Raw genomic sequence first — 12,831 nt, 5'->3', positions numbered from 1 at the left:
ACCTGTCAGGGATGGTCTAGATAATACTTAATCCTGCCACGAGTGCAGTGGACTAAACTGGATGGCCTCTCGAGGCCCTTTCCAGTCCTATGATTATATGGCACTGCTCCCATCTCTGTGGATGGCTGCTGACTTCTCTTGGATCCCCCCAGGGCTGCTTTTTAACGACACTTTCCCCCAGTAAACCCAGAGGTGGCATCTGTGCCCTTTTCAACAACCCCCATCCCAGGGTACTGGAAGGGATACTGCCGCTCCCCACGGCAATGCTCTGACTGCAATATCCTCAGGGAACTGACTCACCAGGCCACTGCCTGCTCCCTATTGTGGAGCACTAACTGCTTCTCGCTCTACCCTGAAAGTGGCAACCTTCAGGGTGGCACTCCAAAGAGCGAGGCCTGGAGCTTACTGGCAGCTGGCCCAAGACTGGAATTGCTCCTGAAGGAGGGGAACAACCATGTGTATGCAGGGTCTGAATGAAGTCTCTCCTGACAGCTAGTGATGAGCTGGGGAGGGGAAAAGACTTCAGGACCAGACTGTATTTACATGAACACACCCACTTTGCCTAGGTATGAGCAGACAGAGCTGTGGTGTTGGGTTACCCCGCCAGCGGGTTGGAGCGACCAGCAGGGTGGCGACACCAGAGCAAGCGCTCAGATGGTGGAGCGAGCAAGGTGCCTTCTCACTTCCAGCCCCCACAGGGCGGGAGTTGAACTCAAACAGATACAGCTCTGAACTCTGTGTCTTCGCTGACCAAGGACAATCACTGTGAGTGGGATGTGGTGGAGGGAGAATGGGGGCGGTATGTTAAAGGACCTTGTGGTTGTTGGACTCAAGAACCTGAGGCAAAAGACGCTGCCCAGTCTCGGTCAGGTGGGTGTTTTATTCATGGTTTTATGATTATGAATCCTGCTTGGGGCATTTTCCCTAATCAATGCTGGCTGACTTCCCTTCTTTCATTAAAACTTTCTTTTCTACACTCAGACTCCATGCTTGTGAGAGGGGAAGTACTGCCTCTGAGAGGTGCCCAGGGGTGGTGTGTAATTTTCCCGGATTACTGAGTGGGGGGGGGTTGAGCCGGTTCTGTGTTGTATTGTTGAAAAGGAACCCCTAGATATTGAACCCAGCCCTGGCTGCTGCCAGCTCCACCTGGTTGAAGGGTTACACATGGATCCCACCACCATTCACTGCAGTTAGCTTTCCCACAGCAAAGACTATCTGACAACGGAGGGAAAGGAGGAGGAATAATTGCGGCAGAGTAATTCCTGGCTGCCTCAGTGGAAGATGGAATGTGGGCCGTGTGATGGAGGGGCTAATTCTGAAGTTAGGGGCTTGGACAGTGTAAATGCAAGGACCAAAAATACTGTCTGCAGTGACCCCTCCCCTCAGTAACCTGAATGGCTGGAGAAATGACTACTCTCCTCATCTCAGCCCTGTCCTGAGAGGCGGGGGTTGACCTGTCTCCCATCTGTAAACCCAGAATAGAGCTCCCCGCAGAAAAGACAGGAAGGGAGTCAAGTTTTGAGGTGGGGGGAGTGTATTCTACTTGGAAAACCAACAGCGTTTATTTCCATGCCACCTTTCACACGGAATTGCTTCCCCCAGGCACTTTCCAAATCGTTACCCTCTCGACATTTACATGCACTTTCTAAACCGTTCCCTCTCGACATTTAAAGCCCCTCCAGGGGATCTATTTTCTACTCTGTGCTCTGCCACTGACTCACTGTGTGTCCTGGGGCAAGGCCAGTTTGTCAAAGTGGCCTCACATTTAATGTGTCTCCATTTTTGGGTGCCCACCAATGACATACTTGATCTGATTTACACAGGTGCTGTACTCCAGTTGAAGTCACTAAGAGCTGTAGGTGCTCAGCAATGCCCAGAATCAGGCCTTTAAGGTGTCTCAAGTAAGGCATCTGAAACCAGAAGCCACTTTTCAAAAATGTGGCCTTGCCACCTCTGTGCCTCAGTTTCCCCATCTGTAAAATGGGGGCTGTGACGCTTTCCTTCCCTTTGTTAAACACTATGAGGTCTATGAATAAACCATTCCATATAAGTGCTAAATCTATGAATAATCCACGCCATATAAGTGCTAAGTGAAAAGTGAGGGTCCTGTGAAATCTCATCAAAAAGATCAAAGAACTTCAGGGGGTCCAGGTAACATATCTAGACTGAAATTTTTAACGGGAGATAAACAGCAACAAGCTGTGTGAATGGGGCTGAAAGTGAACTCACAAGCTACTTCAAACTCTCATCCTGAGCAATTCCAAGGAACTTCATTCATTAACACTAGATAAACCGTTCAATACCGCAGGCCTATTATTTGTATTACCATAGCACGTAGGAGCCCTAGTCATGGGCCAGGTCCCCATTGTGCTAGGTGCTGTACAAACAGAGAACAAAACAGTCCCTTACCCAGCACTAGTGCATTTAGTTAGACAGATAATGCACGTACATTTCCACATGGATCTGCAAATTATTCTCTCTTATAACTATAAACCTGCCTCATTAACCTTACAGATGGGGCAAAAGTGGAACGCTGGGTCTGAATGGCCCCTCTTGAACTTTGGATCCAGGTCAGTAGAAGAACTTCTTAGCTTGGGCCTAACTATATAATAGACAGAAGCAGGAAAGTAGATGAGAAATGTGGATTGGATTCCATACTGGGACGAACTCTCTGCAGGCCAAGCCATCTTTAGGTATTTTACTTTAGTCACAAACAAACAAGTCATTCTCTTAAAATGAGCTAGTATGATGGCTTTGGGCTATTTGGGGTTAGCAGGGTATTTATTATTGAAATTAATGGCCCAACAATGGGATTGGGAGGTATTCCAATAAAGACTTTTGATTTGCACACCAAAGATACAAGTAAAACTGAATCAGAGTTTTATATTTTAATCTCTGATCAGAAATCCAGGGTATGGTAATGACCTAATACTAGGTTAAAAGAAAAGGAGTACTAGTGGCACCTTAGTTTACGAATTTACTATTTACGAAAACTCACGAAAGCTTACGCTCAAATAAATTGGTTAGTCTCTAAGGTGCCTGTTCTTTTTGCGAATACAGACTAACACGACTGCTACTCTGAAACCTAATACTAGGTTGTTAGGGTTCCTTTTCAATTCTCTTCCATGCACACCAATACACAGAACCTCTCCTCGTATATATTATCCACGGCCCTCCCGCCCGCCCCCTCCCGCTTCCCTTTATGTTCATTCCTCTTCTCCAGTTGGAGAGGGAGTGGAATGAAGGATTTACAGCTTTTTTTTTTTTTTAAAGGTTTAGTTATAAAATGCAATTTGGGCATCAGGATTTAATGGGATAGACTTTGGTTACCAGGTTCCCTTCCCAGCTCCCTCCACCTAATCCGGGTTTGAGACGGATGGGAGCGGAGGCGGGGCAGACTCGTGCTGGGGAATGAATGGAGCGATGGGGGGAAGGGACGGTTTTGACCGGCAGTAACCCTGGAGCACACAGGAGCTGGGGACAGGGAAAGGGCAGAGAATGTGCATCTGCTGGGCAGGGACACCGACCTGGCTAAAGGATCTGAAGGGAGTGTGGCAAATGGAGTGCTGCTGCGTGCACCCTACTGCTGGGACTCCCTCTGAGACGTCTTTCCACTCGATTTCCCAAGAACTCCGTTTGACTGCACCTACCAGCACCCTGTGTGTCAGGGGCGTCTGAGCAGACACTGACTCCATTACACTCTTATATGATCTTGCGCAGGGCACTTAGTGTATCTCCAAAGAAAGCACCACAGCACACACAATGCACTGCTCCTTGCTTCATACAAAAGAACAACCATCTCCTTTCCCAGCAGTTTTCCTTCTGATTCTTTTCCAGAACGTCCTCCTCTCCAAACCGGGCAAGAGCCCTACTTCTCCGCCAGGATTCAGAAAAGCAAAAGCCTTTCACTAGCCCATGGGAAATGTTGCCTGTTACACATCTTGGGCCAGATTCAGATGTCAGGTTCAACACCACTGAAGTCCATGGGGCTACTTGTGGAGTAAGCGTAGTCAAGAAGGGTAAGGGCAATGTGATCTGACCCTTGTCATTAAGTTATACAGTCTGGTAGTTGACTGAGCATGAGTCAGGAGCCCTGGGTGGTTGCTAATTATTATTTCACAGTGTCAATTGTGTGCTGGATGTTCTGTAGATCCGATGGAGGTAAGGTCCCCCTGTGATAACTTCCATTGAACAAAATGTTCCAGGTTTCACAGGACTATTACAATAAGAAAGGGAATTTCCAGTTTATCTGCATTGCTGTAGCACCTGGGAGCCCCAGTCATGGTCCAAGAACCCACTGTACACAGGACAAACAGAGAGTCTCCGCCCCAAAGAGCTTACAGTCTAAGTACATTGTAGCCCATAGAACTAGCAGTAATGCATGGGATCTGCAGGCCTGTATCTTGTAAGACATTGGCTTCAGCAGTTAGCATAATGCTTGAGGCCTAAGAACTTTGGCACAGATAAATGGCCCAACGGTCACCTGTACATTTTGGGGGGGGCTGCATTAGTAGGAGCATTGCCAGCAGATCGAGGGAAGTGATTATTCCCCTCTATTCAGCACTGGTAAAGCCACATCTGGAATATTGCATCCAGTTTTAGGCCCCCCACTACAGAAAGAATGTGGACAATTGGAGAGAGTCCAGCGGAGGGCAACGAAAATGATTAGGGGGTTGGGGCACATGACTTATGAGGAGAGGCTGAGGGAACTGGGCTTATTTTGTCTGCAGAAGAGAAGAATGAGGGGGGATTTGATAGCAGCCTTCAACTACCTGAAGGGGGGTTCCAAAGAGGATGGAGCTAGGCTGTTCTCAGTGGTGGCAGATGACAGAACAAGGAGCAATGGCCTCAAGTTGCAGTGGGGAAGGTCTAGGTTGGATATTAGGAAAAACTATTTCATGAGGAGGGTGGTGAAGCACTGGAATGGGGTACCTAGGGAGGTGGTGGAATCTCCATCCTTAGAGGTTTTTAAGGCCCAGCTTGAGAAAGCCCTGGCTGGGATGATTTAGTTGGTTGATCCTGCTTTGAGCAGAGCGTTGGACTAGATGACCTCCTGAGGTCTCTTCCAACTCTAATCTTCTATGATTCTATGATTGTGCAAAATGGAGAGAGGTGTATGAAATGAAGGTAGAGTTGTAGGACTGGACCCAGCAGGCCTGAACCAGCGTTACCCACCCATCTTTTCTGATAAAAACTGCGTTTTGGGACAGAGTGTGCCCCAATAGTTAGAAATACAAAACATTTGAGTACAGCCAACATGGGGGTGAGATTTTAGCGTGGGCCGGTGGTTTCCTTTGTTTTGTTTTTTGGCAGGGAAAGGACAGTTTGGTTTTTGGTGAATGGAAGGGAGGGAGAGTAGAGAAAGACCAAGGACAAAGGAATAGAGAAAGGAGACTAGACTGGTATTGAGACTATTTCTACACTACAGACCTTTAGAGCAGCACATCTGTCAGGTCTCTCGTGTAGCCGCTCTATGCCAATGGGAGAGAGCTCTCCTACCGGTATAATTAAACCACCCCCAACGAGCGGTGGTAGCTATGTTGATGGAAGAGCATCTCCCACTGACATAGTGCTGTGCACACTGGTGCTTTTGTTGGTGAAATTTATGTTGTTCAGGGGTATGTTTTTTCACACCCCTGGCAAACAAGCATTTTTCCAACAAAAATGATAGTGTAGACAAAGCTTTAAGGGGGAAATGTCTGAGTGGAGTAAAGGAAAGGAACCCAGAAAATTCTGCATAATTGGCAGGTGACCCTAATGTCATTGTTTCCCTTTGCTCGCACATACACGGTAGATTCATTTCCAAAGAGCAGAATGTAGAGATGGAAAAAGCTTATAAGATCCTTCATACCAGTGGTTCTCAACCGTGGGTACGGAGGGGTCTTCGAAGGGGTACATCAACTCCTCTAGGTATTTGCCTAGTTTTATAACCGGCTACATAAAAAGCACTAGTGAAATCAGTACAAACTAAAATTTCATATAGACAAATGAGAAAGTCAGCAATTTTTCAGTAATAGTGCACTGTGACACTTTTCTATTTTTATGTCTGTAATTGTAAGCAAGTAGTTTTTAAGTGAGGTGAAACTTGGGGTGTGCAAGACATATCAGACTCCTGAAAGGGGTACAGTAGTCTGGGAAGGTTGAGAACCACTGCTTCAGACCATTCTCACTGCCAATGCAGGGTTGTTCCCTGCTTAATATTTTCAAGTGATTTACATAGTCAACACCTGCCTACCTCCAGCCAGTTAACCTTCCTGGCTCTAGCTCTGATTACTTCCAGCAATTGGGATTCTACCACTTTTTCCACAAGGCTGGCCCTCAGTCTAGGTCACCTTTGGAATCTCACCACCATTGAAATTAGGGCAGGCTTTTCCATTAGGTCACCTAGTTACCTCTCATGGCAGGATCATTTCCTACAGCTCCCGTTCTTATGACTTGTCCAGTTTAATTTTACATGTCTCAGGCAGTAGGGCTTAGTTCCACTCTGGATGCTTTCACTAGCTCAGGACTTGTCTGCACTGAGAATTTGCCCTGGTCACAGCCATCGGTAGCTGACCACCAGCATACCTCTATAAATCCATATTTGCGCTGATGTGTGTGGTTTGCCCCAGTTTCAAGCTGGGTTAAGCTGCACTAGTGTTAATCATGGCATTGCCTGTGTATACTAGGGGTTTGCACAGGGGCAGTTACACTAGCAGCTGTGGCTGGAAATCCCAGCGTAAATGAGGCCTCAATTCCATCCCATTTCTTTCAAACCCATTCCTCTGTGAACCACCCTCAACACATTTCTTCTCTCCTCCCCCTGCTCCCGCATAGTGATTCCTTTCAGACACTGAACGGCTATGAGGACGCCAGCAGACGGACAACACTTCGGTTCCTTCATGTTCTTCGATATACACGTCTTTTTGCTTACAGAATAAGCTATCTCCTGGAGGTTTGGTGAAGCCAGGCCACAATCATCCATGGCATTATCCTCTGTTGAAGGCCCAGTTTGATCTCTGCCAAGCTGTCTTTGCTGAAGGTAACCCCCTCTCACCTTTCTGCTAATCTGTTTTTTATGCAGCATCATTCAGTTTCAATATCCCCACTGATATTTAGATGCAGTAAAAGTGATCAAGGAGGATAAATTGCAGCTAGATGGCCAGCTAAACTGTCAGGCCCCTAAGTGTTCTGTTAGCTACAAATTTACTTTACCACAGCACATAATCCTTAAATGAATGCCTCTAATTGTGAATAGATATTTACAACAGACCCTGCCAGGGATCTGAAAACCTGTAATGGGCCTCATGTCCACCACTAAATCCCCCGGCATCTGTTCGGTGTTCTTATCAAGCACATGCTCCCCTGGTGCAGTGTTCAGGCCCACTGTCGCCCTAAGAGCTGCAGTCTAAAGAGTAAATCCATGCATTCCTGGAAAATGTTAATTCCCATTCATGTTGTCAGACAGTGAGGAGAGTTACAGGGTGTACTTGCCTCCAGGCATCTCTGTCAGCAGTGAGATTTTCAGAATGCTTTGAACTGAATCCACCCCCTCTTCCCCTGTGGCAAGTCCCTAGTCCGTGGTGGGCTGACCCTTAACCAAAGACAGGCTCTTTGCCTGTGACCCCTGCTCCCGCTGGCCTTCTTAGCCAGTGCAGGCCAAGCTAGATCCTTATTTTTAGTTGCTTTCTCCCCAAGACCTCTGACTTGCCTTAATGTTCAGATTGCTCTTGACTCACAGTGTTCTTCCAAAGTGTCTCAGGTAAGAGTTTCCTCTTTCTAGCTACTGTGTTTCCAGGCAGGTGTCTGCTTGCTATTGCTCCTCTCCAACACCAGTTCTTTGTCTTAAAGACCCCTAGTACTGACTTGGTCCTTACAGTTGCACTCACCCTTTGAAGGTGTGGGGAAGAGGGATAAATACACAATGGTGTTTTTCTGGCTTCTGTATCTTCACTTTTCTCCTCATCCAGTAACAGTAATTTTCTTAAAGAATAATATTTCTTCTCCTTCCCAGTTTTCTAAATGCACCAGCTGCCTTTCCCATCCCTGCAGAAATTCTGGTACCCTGCTACTTATCTACATATGTTTATAGTTCCCTTGAACTAGACTGGCCCTCTCACACTCTTCCTCCAGATCTCTGGGGATGATTTGCCCAGTCCCTGAGGAGAGTGTGTGTGAGTGCCAATGAAACCTTTGGGTGGGGTAGAGTTTTCTTCACTGCCCTTCTCCAAGGCCTAAAAAACCCCAACTCTCACAGAAAAGCACAGGGAGACCCACAGTTCAGTCACCGGGGATTTTCAGCAAGGATTGCACAGGGTCAGCCTCCCACAACCAAGTCCAAAAGGAACAAAATAAATTTACTTAATTATTAAATACCAACTTTATCAAATGGTATAATGATAAAGAAACATAATAACTTAATATCTATAACATAACATGGCTACTTTATAATCCACATCTATTACCTTCATCGATATATAAACATAAATAAAGAACACAAAATTAAATCTAAACAGTTCAGTCTGCACAGAAACACAGTGAGAAGTAACTGAGTTCCCAAAATCTTAGGTTGAGTTCACCTAAGTCTCAGTTACAGTCTTTGATCACCAAAATCTATACAGGCTGCTGGTCAAAAGAACTGCAACCAGAGGAACTGATGTCCTGAGTTCTTGCCGAGTGCTTGACTCCCAGTCCACCCCAGGCCCCAACCCCACTGCGCCCCTTCCCCAAAACCCCCACCCCACCCGTTCCTGCCCCATTCTGCCCCTCCCCCCACCTCTTCCTGCCTCGCTCCTCTCCCTCCCCTCCCAGTGCCTCCTGCATGTCGCTGAACAGCTAATCGCACTGGGTGGGAGGTGCTGGGAGGTATGGGGAGGAGCTGATCTGTGGGGCTGCCAGTGGGCAGTGAGCACCCACTTTTTTTTTTCTGGAGCACCCGCAGACTCGGCACCTATGACTGCAATAGTAATTTCCCTCCACCTGCTTGTAGAAATCTTAAGCTGGAATCCATACAGACTCTTCCTCCTCCTCTGTTGAAATCACTCTGTTAGCTAGTCAGCTAACTAATTAGCCAATTACTCAGTTTAAATATATAGATTTTTTTTAAAAAAAAACCCTGTAACAGGAAAAATACGAAACTGAGAACAGCAAAATATAGATGACTCTTTGCACACCATCACATCTTAAATAAGAGAAGAGTTGGTGAATCATACTGGCTGAGACCATTTAACTAAAATGGTTTGGCTAAAATCAAGCACCATTCCAAGTGTGCAATTAAAATTAAATAGAAGAAATTAGTTTTCCCTCCCAATTTCCTCTTTCCATAACTAACAGTGCCAGTGCTTCCCTGTTGGAGAGTTAACAACATCACTAAACTGCTGCAAAATGTTTCAGAGCTAGGGAAAACGGCCTGCTTTCTGCTCCTCTGGTTCAGCTTCTCCTAACCCATGCAGGGCACATGGCCTTTTGTGAAGAAGCTCCCATGACTACTTGCTCTCATGGAGTCTGAGTCCAGCTGCAGGGAACCTATTGAGCATACCCAGAACTACCACACCCAATCCAGAAACTTCTGGGTGTGGAGTGCTAATTGTACATCAGCCTATCACAGTGGTTTTCAATTTGTGGTTCGTGGACCCCTGGAGTTCTGCAGACTGTGTCTAAGGTGTCCACGAAAGGTGACTATGAAAATAGTTTCAGACCCCAGAAAAGGCATGCTGTTTTGTCTGATCAGTCAAAAGTATGTGAATATCCCCACCTACTGGTCAAAACCCAGAAGTGTTCTCGTTACTGAAGCAGCCCACAGTTTAGCACCCTTTCTCATGGTGCATCAAATGCCATGCCGAGCACATGCAACATTGGTAGTTGAATTCTGTTCACTTCGTTTTCAGTCGAAGGCTTCTATGGTAGGGGTCCATGGGCCAGAGGTTGAATTTCCAAAGGGATCCGCACCTCCATTTGAAATTTTCTGGAAATGGAAAAGGCTGATAACCAATGGCCGAGCAACAATCACTCAGGGCAGGTCTACACAACAGCTGGGATCGATGCTCTGAGATCGATCCACTGGCGGTCGATTTAGCCGGTCTACTAAAGACCCACCAAATCGACTGCAGATCGCTCTCCAGTCGACCCCTGTAATCTACCCCGATGAGAAGAATAAGGTAAGTCGACAGGAGATTTTCTCCCATCGACACCCCGCCCCCCAGTGTAGACAGCATCACAGAACCAGACACAATGACAGCACAAAGGACCATTATCAGCTTTCTTTACTCCACATTTAGCATCAGGAAGAGATACCCCTAAAAACATTAGAGTTTTTTTTTTAAAAATCCCTCGCCAATGCATCTACATTGGCAACTTCTTCCCCACTGATAGGAAATACTGGGATATATTCTGCTTCATGACAGGTCATTGGCCTGCATGTTATAATACAAGAAATAGTCTTGGCCTGAATAGGCACAGAACTGTGTGATGATAAATCAATATATTCACATAGCTGGAGTTGCGTAGCGTAGGTCGACTTACCGCGGTAGTGTAGCCATAGCCTCAGACACAACTGATTCCCATCCCTCCTTCTCTACAGAGCTCTTAAAGAGATACCTACCTATTAGGCACGTGGGTTACACCACCAAAATGAACATGCAGATTGAGGCTCAAAACAGACTGCAGTACATTGTTCAAATGAGCATTCACTTGCCCTGGTTTTGTGACTGTATATGTGGCTATCAGGCATACCATCTGATGATGGGGTACATTTCCTGAGAGGATGACATGAATTCCATGGAGTTTGGAAAGGTGGAATTAAACAGAGGGAGAGGATTTATAAAACCTGCTATTCCTGTCTGCCTCCTCAGCTTTTGTAATAGGCTCAGACAGTCCACACTGAGCTCTGAGTGTGTGGGAAGTGAGATTCTCTGCTCCCCGATGAAGTCACTAAGAGCTGAAATCACAAAAGACCTGGGTTAAGCAGTGGAACATCAAACATGGCATCGCAGAAGGGGCAGTGAGTGTCCAACCGCGGCAGCATGTGACCAACAGCGACAGAGAAAAGCAGCGGCAGCATGCCACCAGCGGCAGCAGAGAAAAGCAGCGGGGGCAGCAACAACCAGCCAGTTGCAGACGCACACCGCAACCACAGACAGTGCTCGATGCCCCCGCCTCCCCCAGCTGGGGAAGGAGATGAACGCCTGTGAACCCTGGATCTTCGCTAACCAATGGTAATTGGGGTGCAGTGGAGGGAGAGGGGAGTGATGTGTTAAAGGGGCGTTCATTCTTTGGACTTTCCCATCACCGGGTGAGAAACCAGGCAAAGGGCACTGCCCAGCGCACTGTGGGGTTGGGATTTTGCTTATGGTTACATACTTTTGAATGTGGTTGTGGTGTTTTCCCAAACGAATGCTTGGTTCCTTTTATTAAAAGTTCTCTTTTGTTACCACAGACACAGTGCTTGCGAGTGGGGAAATATTGCCTGTTAGAGGCACCCAGGGTGGTGTCAAGTGTTCCCAGATTACTGGGTCGGGGCTCGAACTGGTTCTGTTTTTTATTGCTAAGAGGAACCCCTAGATACTGAACCTGTCCCTTGTTGCTGCCGACTCCACCTGGCAGAAGGGTCACACTGGATTACTATACTCCCTGTCATCCATATTAGAGGATATGTGTTGATATTTTAAGCTACAAATGAGCTTAACACGGTGTCTTCTATTTCAATAAGAGCAAGACAGAGAGGTATAAATTCAGCTCTTGGAAATACACAGTCCAAGGCTGTACTACATGCCAGCTCCTCTCTCAAATGACTATCTTGTTCTTCTGAATTCCAGGGTTCCTTTGATATATATAAAATATGTCTTTAATTGTTAGGGTTGCAAAGAGAACCTCAAAATGTGAACCAAGGATAAACTAATGCAGAGATGTCTACTGGACCGTGAAGATTGCCTGGAACAATACCTCTGACAGGTGTGAACTCTCCTATTCTTCTCAGTAAAGTCTTAACGCAGACATTAGTTTACAATGGTGACATTTTAAATTATTTCATTTCTCACAGATTTGCACAATTTGCTCCAATTCTCGTTTTGTTGCCACAAGTAGGTGGTATTTAGGAGAAACCATCATTTCCCTCCCCACCCCCCAGTTAACATGGAGCTTGACAGAGGCCAGTATGGACACATTCAACCTCACTGAAGATAAGCCAGTGACATTCAGAGAACACGCATTATCCTATCTTAAGCATCTGCCTAATATACTGTGAGCGGCATCTCATGCTAACAACTCATTTGGGCGGAGCTTAGAAGAGCCTCACCACCTTTCCCCGCCCCCCAGCCTGACCCCTGGATGTACAATCGAAAGTTAATATAAACAAATCTACACGCTAACTGCATGTGAAATGTGAAGAACCTGTTGTTATGTGCAGGAAGAAAAGGATCAGGAAGGATCTGAAAATGGTACCCCACCGTAGAACTCTTGTTTGCACTCTGGCTGTTTACCATTTATTGCTTAACTTTTATCCTCTTAATTACTCACTCCCTTTATCAGTGGCTTGTGTGTGAATAGAATATGGATATTATTAAAATGAGCAAGTTTACTGTAAGGGCCTGGGGTATGTATTATTAATTATTTATGTGTGTTTCCCTGCTTGCCAGACATTCAAGAAGGCTCAGTCTGTGCCCCAAGAAGCTCACAGCCCAAGGACAGGCAGGCAGACAAGTAGATAGAGGTCAGGGTAGGGGAGCAATGAAAGGAATTTTCTATACAAATCAGTAACAGGCAGAACAGCAGAAGTGGGTTCTTAAGAAGTTAAAAGCCGGAGCGAATAGGGGCCTGGTGGATGAGTTCAGAGAAGTCATAGCGTTCAATTCCCAG

Source organism: Chelonia mydas, chromosome 5, assembly GCF_015237465.2.
Source record: "Chelonia mydas isolate rCheMyd1 chromosome 5, rCheMyd1.pri.v2, whole genome shotgun sequence".
Taxonomy (NCBI): Eukaryota; Metazoa; Chordata; order Testudines; family Cheloniidae; genus Chelonia; species Chelonia mydas.
The sequence above is the reverse complement of the archived record's forward strand: the minus strand, read 5'-3'. Positions refer to the sequence as shown.